This window comes from Mustela erminea, chromosome 17 (assembly GCF_009829155.1).
Source record: "Mustela erminea isolate mMusErm1 chromosome 17, mMusErm1.Pri, whole genome shotgun sequence".
Classification (NCBI taxonomy): domain Eukaryota; kingdom Metazoa; phylum Chordata; class Mammalia; order Carnivora; family Mustelidae; genus Mustela; species Mustela erminea.
This window is the reverse complement of record NC_045630.1, coordinates 28,915,812-28,927,806: the sequence shown is the minus strand read 5'-3', so window position 1 is coordinate 28,927,806 and position 11,995 is coordinate 28,915,812. Positions and strand designations below refer to the sequence as shown.

The window sequence follows — 11,995 nt, the reverse complement described above, 5'->3', positions numbered from 1 at the left end:
GGGAGCTATTGGTTCACCTTTTGTTTCCTCTGAGCTACACTATTTTGTCTGGATCTAGGGTTGTTAGTTGACACAAATTCTTCCTGAAAAGAAGCGGAATAGAAGTCACCCTTGTTTCCTAAGTAGACCTGAATAGAGTCAATAGTAATAGCCTTTTCCCAGCCCCCTGGGCCTTCCTCTGCTCACCAACTCCAAGATTTTTGAGAACATCTATTTTAACAGGTTGAAAGAATGACTTTGGCTCTTAAGAAGTTCAACAAGGGGCGCCTGGGTGGCTCATTGGGTTAAAGACTCTGCCTTTGGCTCAGGTCATGATCCTGGGGTCCTGGGATAGAGCCCCACGTTGGGCTCTCTGCTCAGCGGGGAGCTTGCTTCCCACTCTGTGTCTGCCTGCCTCTGCCTGCTTGTGATCTCTGTGTGCCAAATAAATAATAAAATTTTTTTAAAAATAAAAATTTCATCAAATTCACAATTTTCATAATCTGTAAAATAATTTGCAAACAGTGAATGAACAAGATTTGACAGGATGATGGAAAAATGGGCTTTATAAGTGGGGTTTGCACCAGCTTACTCACTGTTCCCCTGTGTGGCCACTCTCCAGACAGCACATTGCCGAATGTGTTTAAATTTAGATTCAAGGGAAAATAAGACAAAAGGTTGGTCCCTGAATTCCTTAGCTCCTAAAAACCATCCTCTACTTTATGAGCAATATTCTAAATCGAGTATATCTTAACTAGATCTTGGGGTTGGGGTCAGGGTCAAGTTGCATACATTAACTATGAACAGCTTTTTTATGTCTATCTTACCTGCCTAAAGTGTTTTTAAAAAATAAAATGGGAGAGGATATAGTCACGAAAGCATTGAGCACATTACCAATCCTGGGAAATAGGTAACTAAACATAATTATTGTTTCATCATAGCTGAGGACCAGGAGCTGGTCCTACAGGTACTTGGCAGGTAGCAGCTGTGGCCAGCTGCCCATCTCTCCCCGGACACCCACACCCAGCTCTGCACATCCTCTGCTCTGCTCAAGGGCAGCAAACAGACGGACCAGGTGCAGGTGGGACTCCCTCCCGTCAGGCCTGGCTTGCTTCTGACAGAGAAGTGGGCCAGCTCCCATGCACCTGGTGTGTTCTTTTGGTTCCTTGCTATCTGCCTCCCCTTTCTGTCACCCTGGTCCTGAACCTTTAGCTCCTGTGAGAACTTGGGTTTGCAGATTTCTGTTGACATTTCAAAGCATAGATCTGTGTTGTCTTTGTTCCCTGTGGGAAAAGGTGGGAAAAGTCATCATACTCTGAAGGTAACAAAAAGAAATATCCAGTGTGCTCTGCCCCCAGCACCTCAGGCTTGAAAGCAATGGCAAACTATGTACTTTGTGTTCTCAACCATCAGCTTTAGGGACTCATAGATACGTGTGAAATGAAATTGTACTGAAAGAAATCTCGTTACTGAACTTCTGCCTTTTGGAAGAGAGTTTAGGGATACTGCCCCTTTCCTGCCCTGTCATTTCTCTGAGCTGACACTGGTCACCCTTACACATGTAGCCACAGAAGGGAAGAACTGTGACACCCTCCTGGAGCACCCCTGGTCCCCCTGCCTCCCGGTCTGGCCAACTCTACATATCCCCAGTCCTCCTGAGTGTCCTCTGTCATGGCACTTGCCACACAAGGCTTTCATTTGTTGCCTCTCAATCCTCCTTTCTGCTTGGAGTAGATCTCTCTCACAGACGCCTGGCTGCATGACAGGTGGATGAATGGTTTGGGGATCTTTTGTCCTGGACAAGCAAGCATCCTTCAAAACTCTGATGGGCGGAGGAGTCTCTGTCCCTCTGTGTGCTCCTAGCCTCCCTGGAACCTAGTACCCAGGACAAGCGGTCTGGGAGTCCTCCCTGATGAAGTTTGTTCTATGAAGGGGGCTTCCTTCTGAGATCATTATGGAAGCACTGTGTGGACGTTCCTGTGGGACAGAAAGCATACTACTGTACTGTATTCTCCTTGCACACTGTGGCTAACAAAGAGGAAACACACGCTCACACTCACAAGTTCATACTTACACCTCCATCTCTGAGCTTCACTACCCTGTAAACGACAGTGAATCCCCGTTGGGCTGCAGACACGTGGACGTGCCATTCAAGGTGTCAGTAGAGGAGGATGGAGATGGAGTTCTGGCTTTGGAAGTCCTTGCCTCTGGGGGTGAGGAAACTAGATTTGACCCAGAAGCACTATGTTCTACTCAAGGAAGTGACAAGATCCTAGGATCTTTGAGACCAGGGATTGGCACACTTTTCTGTAAAGATTTTCTGTTAGGTGTTGCAGTCCATGTGGTCTCTCTGACCAGGACTCCACTCTTGCACTGTGGCTTGAAAGCAGCCACAGACCATCCATAACTAGTGTTCCAGCCACACGTGATTGACAGAAGACAAGGGGCAGTCCCATTTGGCCCATGCGTGCTAGTTTCCCACACCTTAGATGTGCAACATGAGGGATGATGGGGGAGAGGGCTCTTCTTTTCCAGTGGCAGACTGGGAGCACACTGGGATCTATCCAGCCTGACCCTGGCCCCTCCACCTGAGAGGGGGGAAAAAAAAAAGATGATAGTGAGATTGGCCAATAACTAAGGCCTCAGGAATTCCCCTGCCTTTCTCTGCAGGCCTTGAGCTTCCCACAACAGGTTGTCTGTGGTTGAATTCCATGTAGGTATTGTTTGGCTGAGTATGTCCCCATTGCCTGGTGGGTGTATCTTGTTCAGGACAAGGCCACAAGCACATGTAGGGTTCTCATGAGTTAATAGAGGATGTAGCAAGTGTGGGCTTTAGGATGAGTCCAATTCAGCCATCAGCAATGTTATGGAGCACCTGGCTTCATGGGCCCTCTGTGGCAGTGGCATAGTCCTGGCCGACCCACTCCTACAGTCATGATGGAAAAGCCCCTGGCCAGGGTGGTCCACCCCATGCTTGGCTCTGCAGGTTGGGACCCAAGGTTCCTGCCGCCACATTGGCTGGGACCAGGTCACATGCCCATGGATGAGCCAATCCCTGGAGCTAGGGAGTGAAGCCATGGAGACTGACACAGGTTGTTAGGACCTCTGTAGTAATGACTTTTCTAATTCCGTGGTGGCAAGATCTGGGATGCATCTGTTAACAAAATAAATATTAATTTCTGATAGTAAGTGGATTGAAGGTGCTAAGTGCACCTCACCTACCACCTCAGTACTACTGTACTGCTCTGCAAAGACAATGGCTGAGAATGAGCAAGGCGGATGGAAACTGGTCTTGAGTGCACAAGGGAAGGGTGTGTGTGTGTAGGGAATTGGGGATAATAGCTGTGGCCAGCTGTAGCTCCAACTTACCTAGCTTCAAGAAGGTGCGGGGAATCCATGGTATTACACGGTCCATCATTTTGCAGATAAAGAATATGCCTTTTGCATGGAGTATGGCGAGACTCATTTCAAGTGTTCTCTAGTTGATATGGAAGTTGGGGAGAGCAGCACCCTCCATCTGCTAGGATAGGCATGAGAGGCTGAGTGCCCTCAAGAAGGTGTCTGGCTTTTGCAGGGCTCACGGTGAGCCTTCACAGAGGACTGACGAGGACAGTCACGGTTTTCTTCTGTGGGTGGAACATTGGGAGAATGTGGTGCCCTGTGCAATCCCGGGAAGAGGACAGCTGCGGAGGCCGCTGTACAGCTACTTTGTGGGAGTGAGGGCGATCTGCAGCAACCGCTTCAAGAAATGTCTGTCCTTTATTGTACTGGGTGTGGTTTCTGTGACTGTGTCCTAGTGGCTGGGATTTCCAAGGAGTGGGGGTTTTGGCTTCACTGTAAAAGTTGGTCCACCAGGAGTGGGCAAGTCGTGTTCTGCTGCTGACAAGTGTGTCTCTAGCGCTTGGAGTGTGTATTACAAGCCTAGAGATCAATGGTGAGGTGGTTCCAGTGGTCAGCAGGCTATTGCTATTGATAATTTTTATGGATGAATTCCATAGGATGAGAGGTTAGATCTTATGGTTAGGGATCCTCATTATGTGCCCACAAAGGGTGCTTTTTCTGAGTTTCATATTAAATGTTTTTTTGTTACCTCTAATAGCCCTCCTTGTACTTGGTATTCCAATGAGCAGTGCATTACAACATTGTTTGCATTTTACCCCTGTGTTGATGAGGATTTGAGAAAAGAAAATGTCAATGCTTCTACAAATTGTACACTGGAACAGCCAAATAATAAAATTTTATTTTTGATACAAAGTAAGAAGTATCCTGCTGGGATTCTTAATTTAAGCCAGGGGAGGGGGCCCCCTTTTGGTACTGGTAAAGAGTACCATAGGCCTTCCCAGGGAACATTATCAGATTCTATTGGAAATTTGGTCTTTGTTATTGTGGAAGAATCAGGAGTCAACCAGTTATTTGTCTCCTGTTTCATTTTCCATGAACAGTTCCGCAATATTTGGTTTCACACCTCTAACACTGTGAAGTCACCCCAACTTCGACAGCAGCTTTCCCTTCTATGCCAAGGGTTTGTTTGAGCCAAGACAAAGTGAATTGTGGGTATCTGAGAGACTCTAGGGTCAGAATCGATAGGGAATTACTGAGATCTTACATTTTAAAAAATATTTTTATTTATTTAACAGACAGAGATCACAAGTAGGCAGAGAGGCAGGCAGAGAGAGAGGAAGGGAAGCAGGCTCCCCGCTGAGCGGAGAGCCCAATGTGGGACTTGATCCGAGGACCCTGAGATCATGATCTGAGCCGAAGGCAGAGGATTTAACCCACTGAGCCACCCAGGCGCCCGAGATCTTAAATCCTAAACAAGCTCCTGATGCCCAGATGAAACACATTTCAGATTTAGAAAGTTCAGGTGAAACTTTGTGTCCATGATGACAACGGAAGAAAATGTGTCATCCCTAAACCTAACCTTAATCCCTAACTTGAATGCTCCAACCTAACTACCGACCTTAAAGCCCAAACTGGAAGCCTGAATCCCAAACCTGAAATTGAACCTGAAATTTGGACTCTGAACATAAGCCCTGGATCCATACCCTGAACCCAAACCCTAAACCAGAACTCTGAGTCATGAACCCTGAATCCAAATCCAGCATGAACCCAAACCCCAAATTTGACCTTGAACTTTATCGCAGAAGTCCCGAGTCTTAAACCCTAAATAATAAACCTAAAGCTCTTAACTCTGTTCCCTTACCCCTCCACTGCAAATCCTTACCCTTACCCTAAACCCAAAGCCTAATCCAGAACTCTGATGAAACCTAAACCTGAACCCAAATTCAAACCCTTTACCACACTTTGCTTATGCATTCACCACTGATGGATACCAGTGGTTTGATTCTTGTGAACACTGTTTGGGTTGGGCACTAGGGTTAGGTTCTTGGATTGAGGTCAGGGCCAAGCTTGAAAGCAACTTGAGGTCCGTGTGAGTCTGTGTCAGGACCAGGGTCATGTTTGTTGCCACTGTTTGGTGCAGGGACTGTTGTCATTCCACTTTGTTTCCAATTCACTGTTCCTTAGGTAATTTTGGAGAAGTTGGGGAATACTGGGCTCCATGCTGCTTGAACTTCCAGAATGAAATGGCTTCAGCTGGAACCTGGGAGAGAGCAGGTGCTTCCACTGAAGGGTGAGCTCCCCTTGTCCTGCACTTGCCTCCCCTGCCTGAAGAGAGCACAGGACACCCCCACCCCCAGCTCCTGCCCTGAGCAGGGCCTGTGCAGCTGCAGCTGGGACAGGAGCCCAGCTTTCTCAGGATCTGCGGTGGAGACTTCTGGAGGATGTGGGGCCACTCCCACCCTGACAGGTCAAGCTGGGGAGGAGGTGAGTCCACATCCACACTAACAGGACCCGTTGTGGAGGACGTGGGGCTGCATCCACACTGACAGCCATCCAGCCCCCTTAGGACCGGCCTCTGGAGGTGAGAGGAAGTTGCCTGAGTGGGAACTGGCAAGGGGGTGTGTGTTCTCAGGACCCCATGGAGGAATGGCGTGCTGTGTATACACTGGAGTTTGCATCATTTTGTGTGTGGTGACGTGGCCACCCATGGTGCTGTGCATGGGGCTGTGGGGTTTCCTCTTTCTGGGCTTGGATGCATGCTCTGGGTCCCACATCTTGTGTGTGCACATGAATTTTGTTCCTGAGGCTCCTGAGTCTGCAATCAGGGAGTGGCTGCCTGGCTCAGTGCTCATCCTCCCCCAACCTCGGCCCTGCAGTGTCCTTCCAACATCCACACCGGTTTCAAGGTCGTTCTGGTGTCTGGAAGTTCGAGAGCAACAACACAGACTCTGTAGACAGCTTTGGGGAGAGTAGGTATTTTCCCAGTGTTGGTTATTCCCTGAGCACAGTGTCTTCCCGTCTCCATGGGTCTCCCTCCATGTCTGTCATCAGTGTGTCACAGCTGTCAGTGGACAGATCGGTCCCCTCCTTGGTTCAGGGGACTCCATGTGTCTTGTTCCTTTGGATGCAATTGTAAATGAGATTGTTCTCCATAGCCTCGCTCTGATGGTTCCTTCCCAGCATGTAGAAATGCAATTGATTTGTGTGTATTGATTTTGTTCCTTACAAGTTTCTTGAGTTTATTAGTTCTGTTCACCCTAAACTCAAACGCCCAGTTATTTGACCAGTAAAATGGGTTTATTGGGGAAGAGCAGAGAATGGCAATCTGGGCTGAGCAAGCTACGGTCACATCACAGGCAAGTGCAAGAAACAAAGGAGGGGACCATTATTTCGTGGAGGAGGAGGAAGAAGTTGGGAGGGTTGCTTGGAAGGAAAGTCCCCTGGAGAAAGGCAGGGGTTCAAGGTGATGGAGGATTCTCACAGGTTGAGCTGTAGGGATGGTGATTTCTTGTAGGAGATGGACCCTCCCGCTTCCCCTGCAGGGCCTGGAATGGATTAGTCTCTCCCATGGGGGACTGTAATGTGGGGTCTGCAATGGGCACTGAGTGCCTGGGGCCCCCTTCCAGCCTCCCCATCTGGGGTCCCAAGTGAGGCTTCCCTTCCTGCTTTTTCATAGTTCTAAGCAGCTTGTGGTGAAGCGTTGTGGAGAATTGGAATTCCAAATCCCACTGCTTCTACTGCACCAGAGACATGGGGGGCCCCGATTTAAACCTCCCATGAGTCTCCTGCTAACATGTGGCCTCCTATAAGGGCAAGCAGTTCACCTATGGTGGGTGAACTGGATCTGGGCGGGCTTGGCCTCCATCCCAAAGTCTGACGTCCTCTCTGCTTCTGTGACATTGTGCTAATGTGGATGTTTGGAAGAGTCATTTACTCTCCGGTGATTTCAAATTTGCATTAACTTATCACAGCAACACAAACACACTTCCTCTCCACACTCAGACTCTCCAGCTGTCGTTTCTTACCATGTTTGCCACTTCATATGGACTAATTCAGTGCATTTCACCCCACAGAGGAACACTGTCCCGAGAAACCACCACGTAACCTGAAAGGAGGAAATCATTACAGGTTCCGCCTTCTAAAAAAGACCACAGGCCCATTTCAACTGTGTCCACCTGCCTGACTGTCTGAAATGTCTTTTACCATTTTCCAGACAGCTGCTTCTGGTTAGGGTGAGGGTTAGGCATTAGAGATTAGGAGTTACAGTTATTGTTTAGGATTTAGGATTGGGGTTAGTTTAGGGATAAGGTGAGGGTCAGGTTCAGAGTTTGTGTTCAGGGGGTTGATGACAGTGAGGGATTTCTGGTATGGGCCCAGCTTTGCCTTCAGATTTCTCCTGCCCTGAAACCTTTCCAGTGTTCCAAATGGCAGCATTTTCTTCTGTGTTGGAGCCTTAGCTGTTGCTTAGCTGTCTGCACTCCCTGGGGCATTAGAGGCAGACATTTGGAGACGGACCTCTCAGAACACAACCTAGTGTAAGTGTTAGGGCCTAGAGCACGGCAGGACCAAACTGAAGGTGCATCAGAGAGCTTCTAGGGGCTGAGATGAGGGCGTGGGTCAGGATGAGTGTCAGGATCTGGATCTGGGTCCAGGCATGAACTAAATGTGGGCATGGCCTCCGGTGGACATGCAGATTTCTCCTACTCTGAATCCTTATCAGATTTCCAATTGGCACGGGTTCCTTCTAGGTGACAGGCACAGTTCTCTGGTATTGTTCATGTCTCCCCAACATGTGGGGCATACATCTCAGGACTCTGGGGACAGAATCCTGAAAACCCAGCCTATGGTTAAGATTAGGGCCTAGGGGCATGTTGGGCATGAACTTTCCAGTTTTTCTCTCTGCTTTGGGGGTGAGCTGACACAGAATGTCAGGGTGTCAGACTCCAGCTTTGTGTCCAGAGGGCCACTGAACGTGGGGTGGTGGCCTCAGATGGCCATGCAGATTTTTCCAGCACTGAATCTTTTCCAGAGTTCCAACAGCCAAAATTTCCTTCAAAGAGGCAAGCTGAGTCCTCTGCTATTGCCCAGGTGTCTTGAACTCCTGCTCTTTGGGGCATGGCCACCGGGAATGGACTACTCAGAACCCAACCAAGGGTTAGGATTAGGGCTTAGAGGTATGGAGGGGCTGACCTAAAGGTGCTTTTGGGAGTGTTCTGAGGGATGAGTTAAGGGCATGGGTCAGGATGACTGCTGGCTCTGGGTTTGTGTCCAGAGGTCCACTAAATATGGGCATGGCCTGAGGTAGGCATGCAGATTTCTCTTGCTCTGAATCCTTTCTGATGTTCCAAATGGTGGTTCCTTCTGGGTGGCAGAAGGAGTCCTCTTGTATTGCTCAGGTGTCCACAATCCCTAAGGCTTGAAAGCCAGGCCTCTTGGGACAGAAGACTCCAGGCTAAAACTATTTTTAGGTTTAGGGCCTAGAGGCACAGCAGAGATATATACGCACACCTTGAAGCAAACCTTCCAGGGGGCTGAATCAGGGCATAGGTCAGGGGAGTATCAGTCTCCCCTGTTGTGTCCAGGGACCCCTGAATGTGGGACGGATTCAAGTGGGAATGCACATTTGTCCTGTTCTAAATCCTTTCTGGAGATACAAATGGCAGGGTTTCCTTCTGGGTGACAGAGTCCTATGGCATTTTTTTTAGGTATCCCCAATGTTTAGCACTTGGCTACCAGGCCTCTGGGGACAGAAGCCTCAAATCCAACTGAGGGTTAGGGTGAGAGCCTAGGGACATGGCAGACCAAATCAGCCAGAGTTGAGGCAAACAACTTCCTGGGGGCTGAGTTGAGGTCAGGGTGAGTGGCTGGCTTCTAGATCAAGTGCACGGGGCCAATAAACTTGGGGGTGGCCTCATGTGGGCATGCAGATTTCTCCTGCTCTGAATCCTTTCCACAGTTCCAAATGCCAAGATTTCTTTCTGGATGCCAGGCGAGTCCTCTGGTATTTTTCAGTATCCCCAATGTGTAGAGCTCAGCTACCAGGCCTCTGGGGACAGAAGCCTCAAAGTCCAACCTAAGGCTGGGGTTAGGGCCTAGGGGCATGGCAGGTCTGATTTTCTGGTGCTGAGGTGAACTCCTTTCCATAGTATGTTTCCTTCTTATAAACATCAATTGGTACATGGAATTAGAATTTGTCAAAGAAATGTGTCACTTATAAAATGTCTTACAGTTTTATAATACACCCAGACCTTTATTGATTTTGAAGTATAAGCTCCAATAAGGCAGGGATGTCTGGGTGGCTCAGTCAGTTAAGCTTCTGCCTTCAGCTCAGGTCATGATCCTGGGGTCCTGGGATTGAGCCCCACATCAGGCTCCCTCTCCCTCTGCCCCTCCTCCCTGTTCATGTTCTCCCAAATAAATAAATAAAATCTTGGAAAAAAATGTTTTTTCAACAAGGCAATGTTAAATGTGTGCTACCACATATGTTTGTTTATCTTTACCTCAGGGTAACAGTTATGCAAAATATTTTAAAAATTTAAAAAGCTTTTTCAATTTTTTAACCAAGCTAATTTTATAGACTTTCTTTATTGTGGGGGGGATGCAAACAGGGGGAGAGGCAGAGGGAAAGAGAATCTCAAGCCAACTTCCTGCTGAGCCCAGAGAATGAGTGAAGTCTTGTTCCCAGGACGCTGAGGTCACTATCCAAGCCAAAGATCACGACCTAAAACCAAGAGTCAGATACCCACCTGCCTGCGCCACCCAGGCACCCCTAAAACAGTATTTTTAAAGAAATCAAAATAAATATCCTACCTGTTGAATTCCTTATCCTTTCTGAATTCTGTCCATGTGTTGCTGGATTATTAAACATATCTATCAATCAAAGGACTAGGATACACTCTGGCTGAAGGAACTGGGGGCACCTTTGGTGAATATTTAGGAGTGTCATAATCTTTCCCAATCTGTGAAAAATTCCTCATTAGTTTAGTATTAGTGTAGCACAAGTGATGGAATTACAGATTCCCAGGGTTATTTTACCATGCTTTAAATTCCACTTTCTTCCCAAAGTTCTCTTGGTTGGATAGCAATGCCCCATTCTGAATTATTTCATGAATGTCACATTCTTTTTCTTATTTTTGTCATTTTTTTAAGGCATTTACTTCCCCATTTCCTACCACCTCCTGGCAACCACTGATTTACTTTCTGTCTCTATGGATTTTAGGGTCCCTCCTAGGTGCTACTTAGCTACAGGATTCTATATTTATTTATTTTTAAAGAAGATTTTATTTATTTGAGAGATTGAGAGAACGAGTGGAAGGAGGGGCAGAGGGAGAAGCAGACTCCCTGCAAAACAGGACCCTGGACCCTGGGATCATGACCTGAGCTGATGGCCAATACTTAACCAAATGAGCCATCCAGGTGCCCTAGGATTCTATGTTTAAAATAAATTTCAAACATTTTGCGTGCATTGCACGATCGATTTCTAACATTTTGTTTTAATAATAAGAAGTCTGGTACCAGTGGAGTTCTCTTTTCTTTGTAAGTTATCTATTTTCCCCTCTCTCTGTAGGTATTTAGAATTTTCTCTCTATCCCCTTCTCCAGCTTGACCACAGTCTATCAAGGATTTCTTTTTTTTCCATTTGTCCAGGCTCACTGTGGCTGCTGTGTTAAAGACTAGGCAGAGCCAACTACAGTAATCTCTGCAGACTATAGTCAGGGCACTGGAGGGTTGAGAAGTGGCTGGACTTGGATAAGCTTTCAAGGTGGAAACAATAGGGCATGCCCAGGAGTTGGCTGGGATGGGCGGGGAGGAGGGAAGGAGTGGGGAGAGAGAGGGAGAGAAGTTCACACTTGTGCCCAAGCTACTGAAAGGATGGAGCTGCCATCTTCTGGATGGGGAAGACTAGAGAAGACCATTTAGAGTGAGAAAATCAGTCATCTGGTATTAGACAAGTTGAATTTGAGATCCCTATTAGATATCTGGTGATGATTTTGAGAAGGCAATTGGGTATCTCCAACCTAACATTATGTTTACATCCTCTCTCCATTTTCGTTCTGTGTTTTGGGAGAGCTCTTTGGATTAATTTCCCAAGCAGTTCCATTCTATTAATGAGCCCATCCACTGGTATGGGGCTTTTCTTGTTTATGTTCTTTGTGGAAGAGGGGAAGGGGAGGGAAAAATTTAAAAAGCTATTTTAGAAAAATTTCAAGCATATATAGGAGAAAGAACAGCACAATAAATCTCCCTGTATCCAACACCCAGCTTCAACAATTAAGAATTCAAGGCCAGTATTGTTTCATATATGCTACACCTATCTTCCCCTGTGCCTAGAATATGCTGAAGCAAATCCCAGACATTTCATTTATGAATAATAATCCATTTTTAATTTCTAAAATCTTAATTGAGTTCCCCTGGGGATGTAGTATCTTTTCATTTCTTTCTAAAGATTTCTCCTCTGCCCTATGTCTCTGTTGCCTCCAATATTGGTTACTCTTGTTTTTTCTTTCAGTGTGTCTTTTCATGATACTGGTCTTCCTCACTTGTTCAGGAATTCCTGGTTTTCTGTCCATCTCTGTATTGTACAGCATTCCCTATTCTTCTGCCTATTTATCCTAGTCTGTATTTTGCCCATCCTCATTGCCACAGACTACCCACAGTGAGGTGGGGACAGGGA

The 11,995-nt window shown here is 47.1% G+C and overlaps 1 protein-coding gene across 1 annotated transcript in view; it reads right to left on the bottom strand.

Annotated features, from left to right (window-relative positions):
- Positions 1–6,973: 6,973 nt before the first annotated feature.
- The window catches only part of LOC116575903 (basic proline-rich protein-like), a 76,404-nt gene continuing 71,382 nt past the window's right edge, over positions 6,974–11,995 (bottom strand). The window contains exon 6 of the mRNA XM_032317539.1: positions 6,974–7,426. The gene's annotated coding sequence lies outside the window, so the exon portion shown is untranslated. The remainder of the gene's footprint in view (positions 7,427–11,995) is intronic.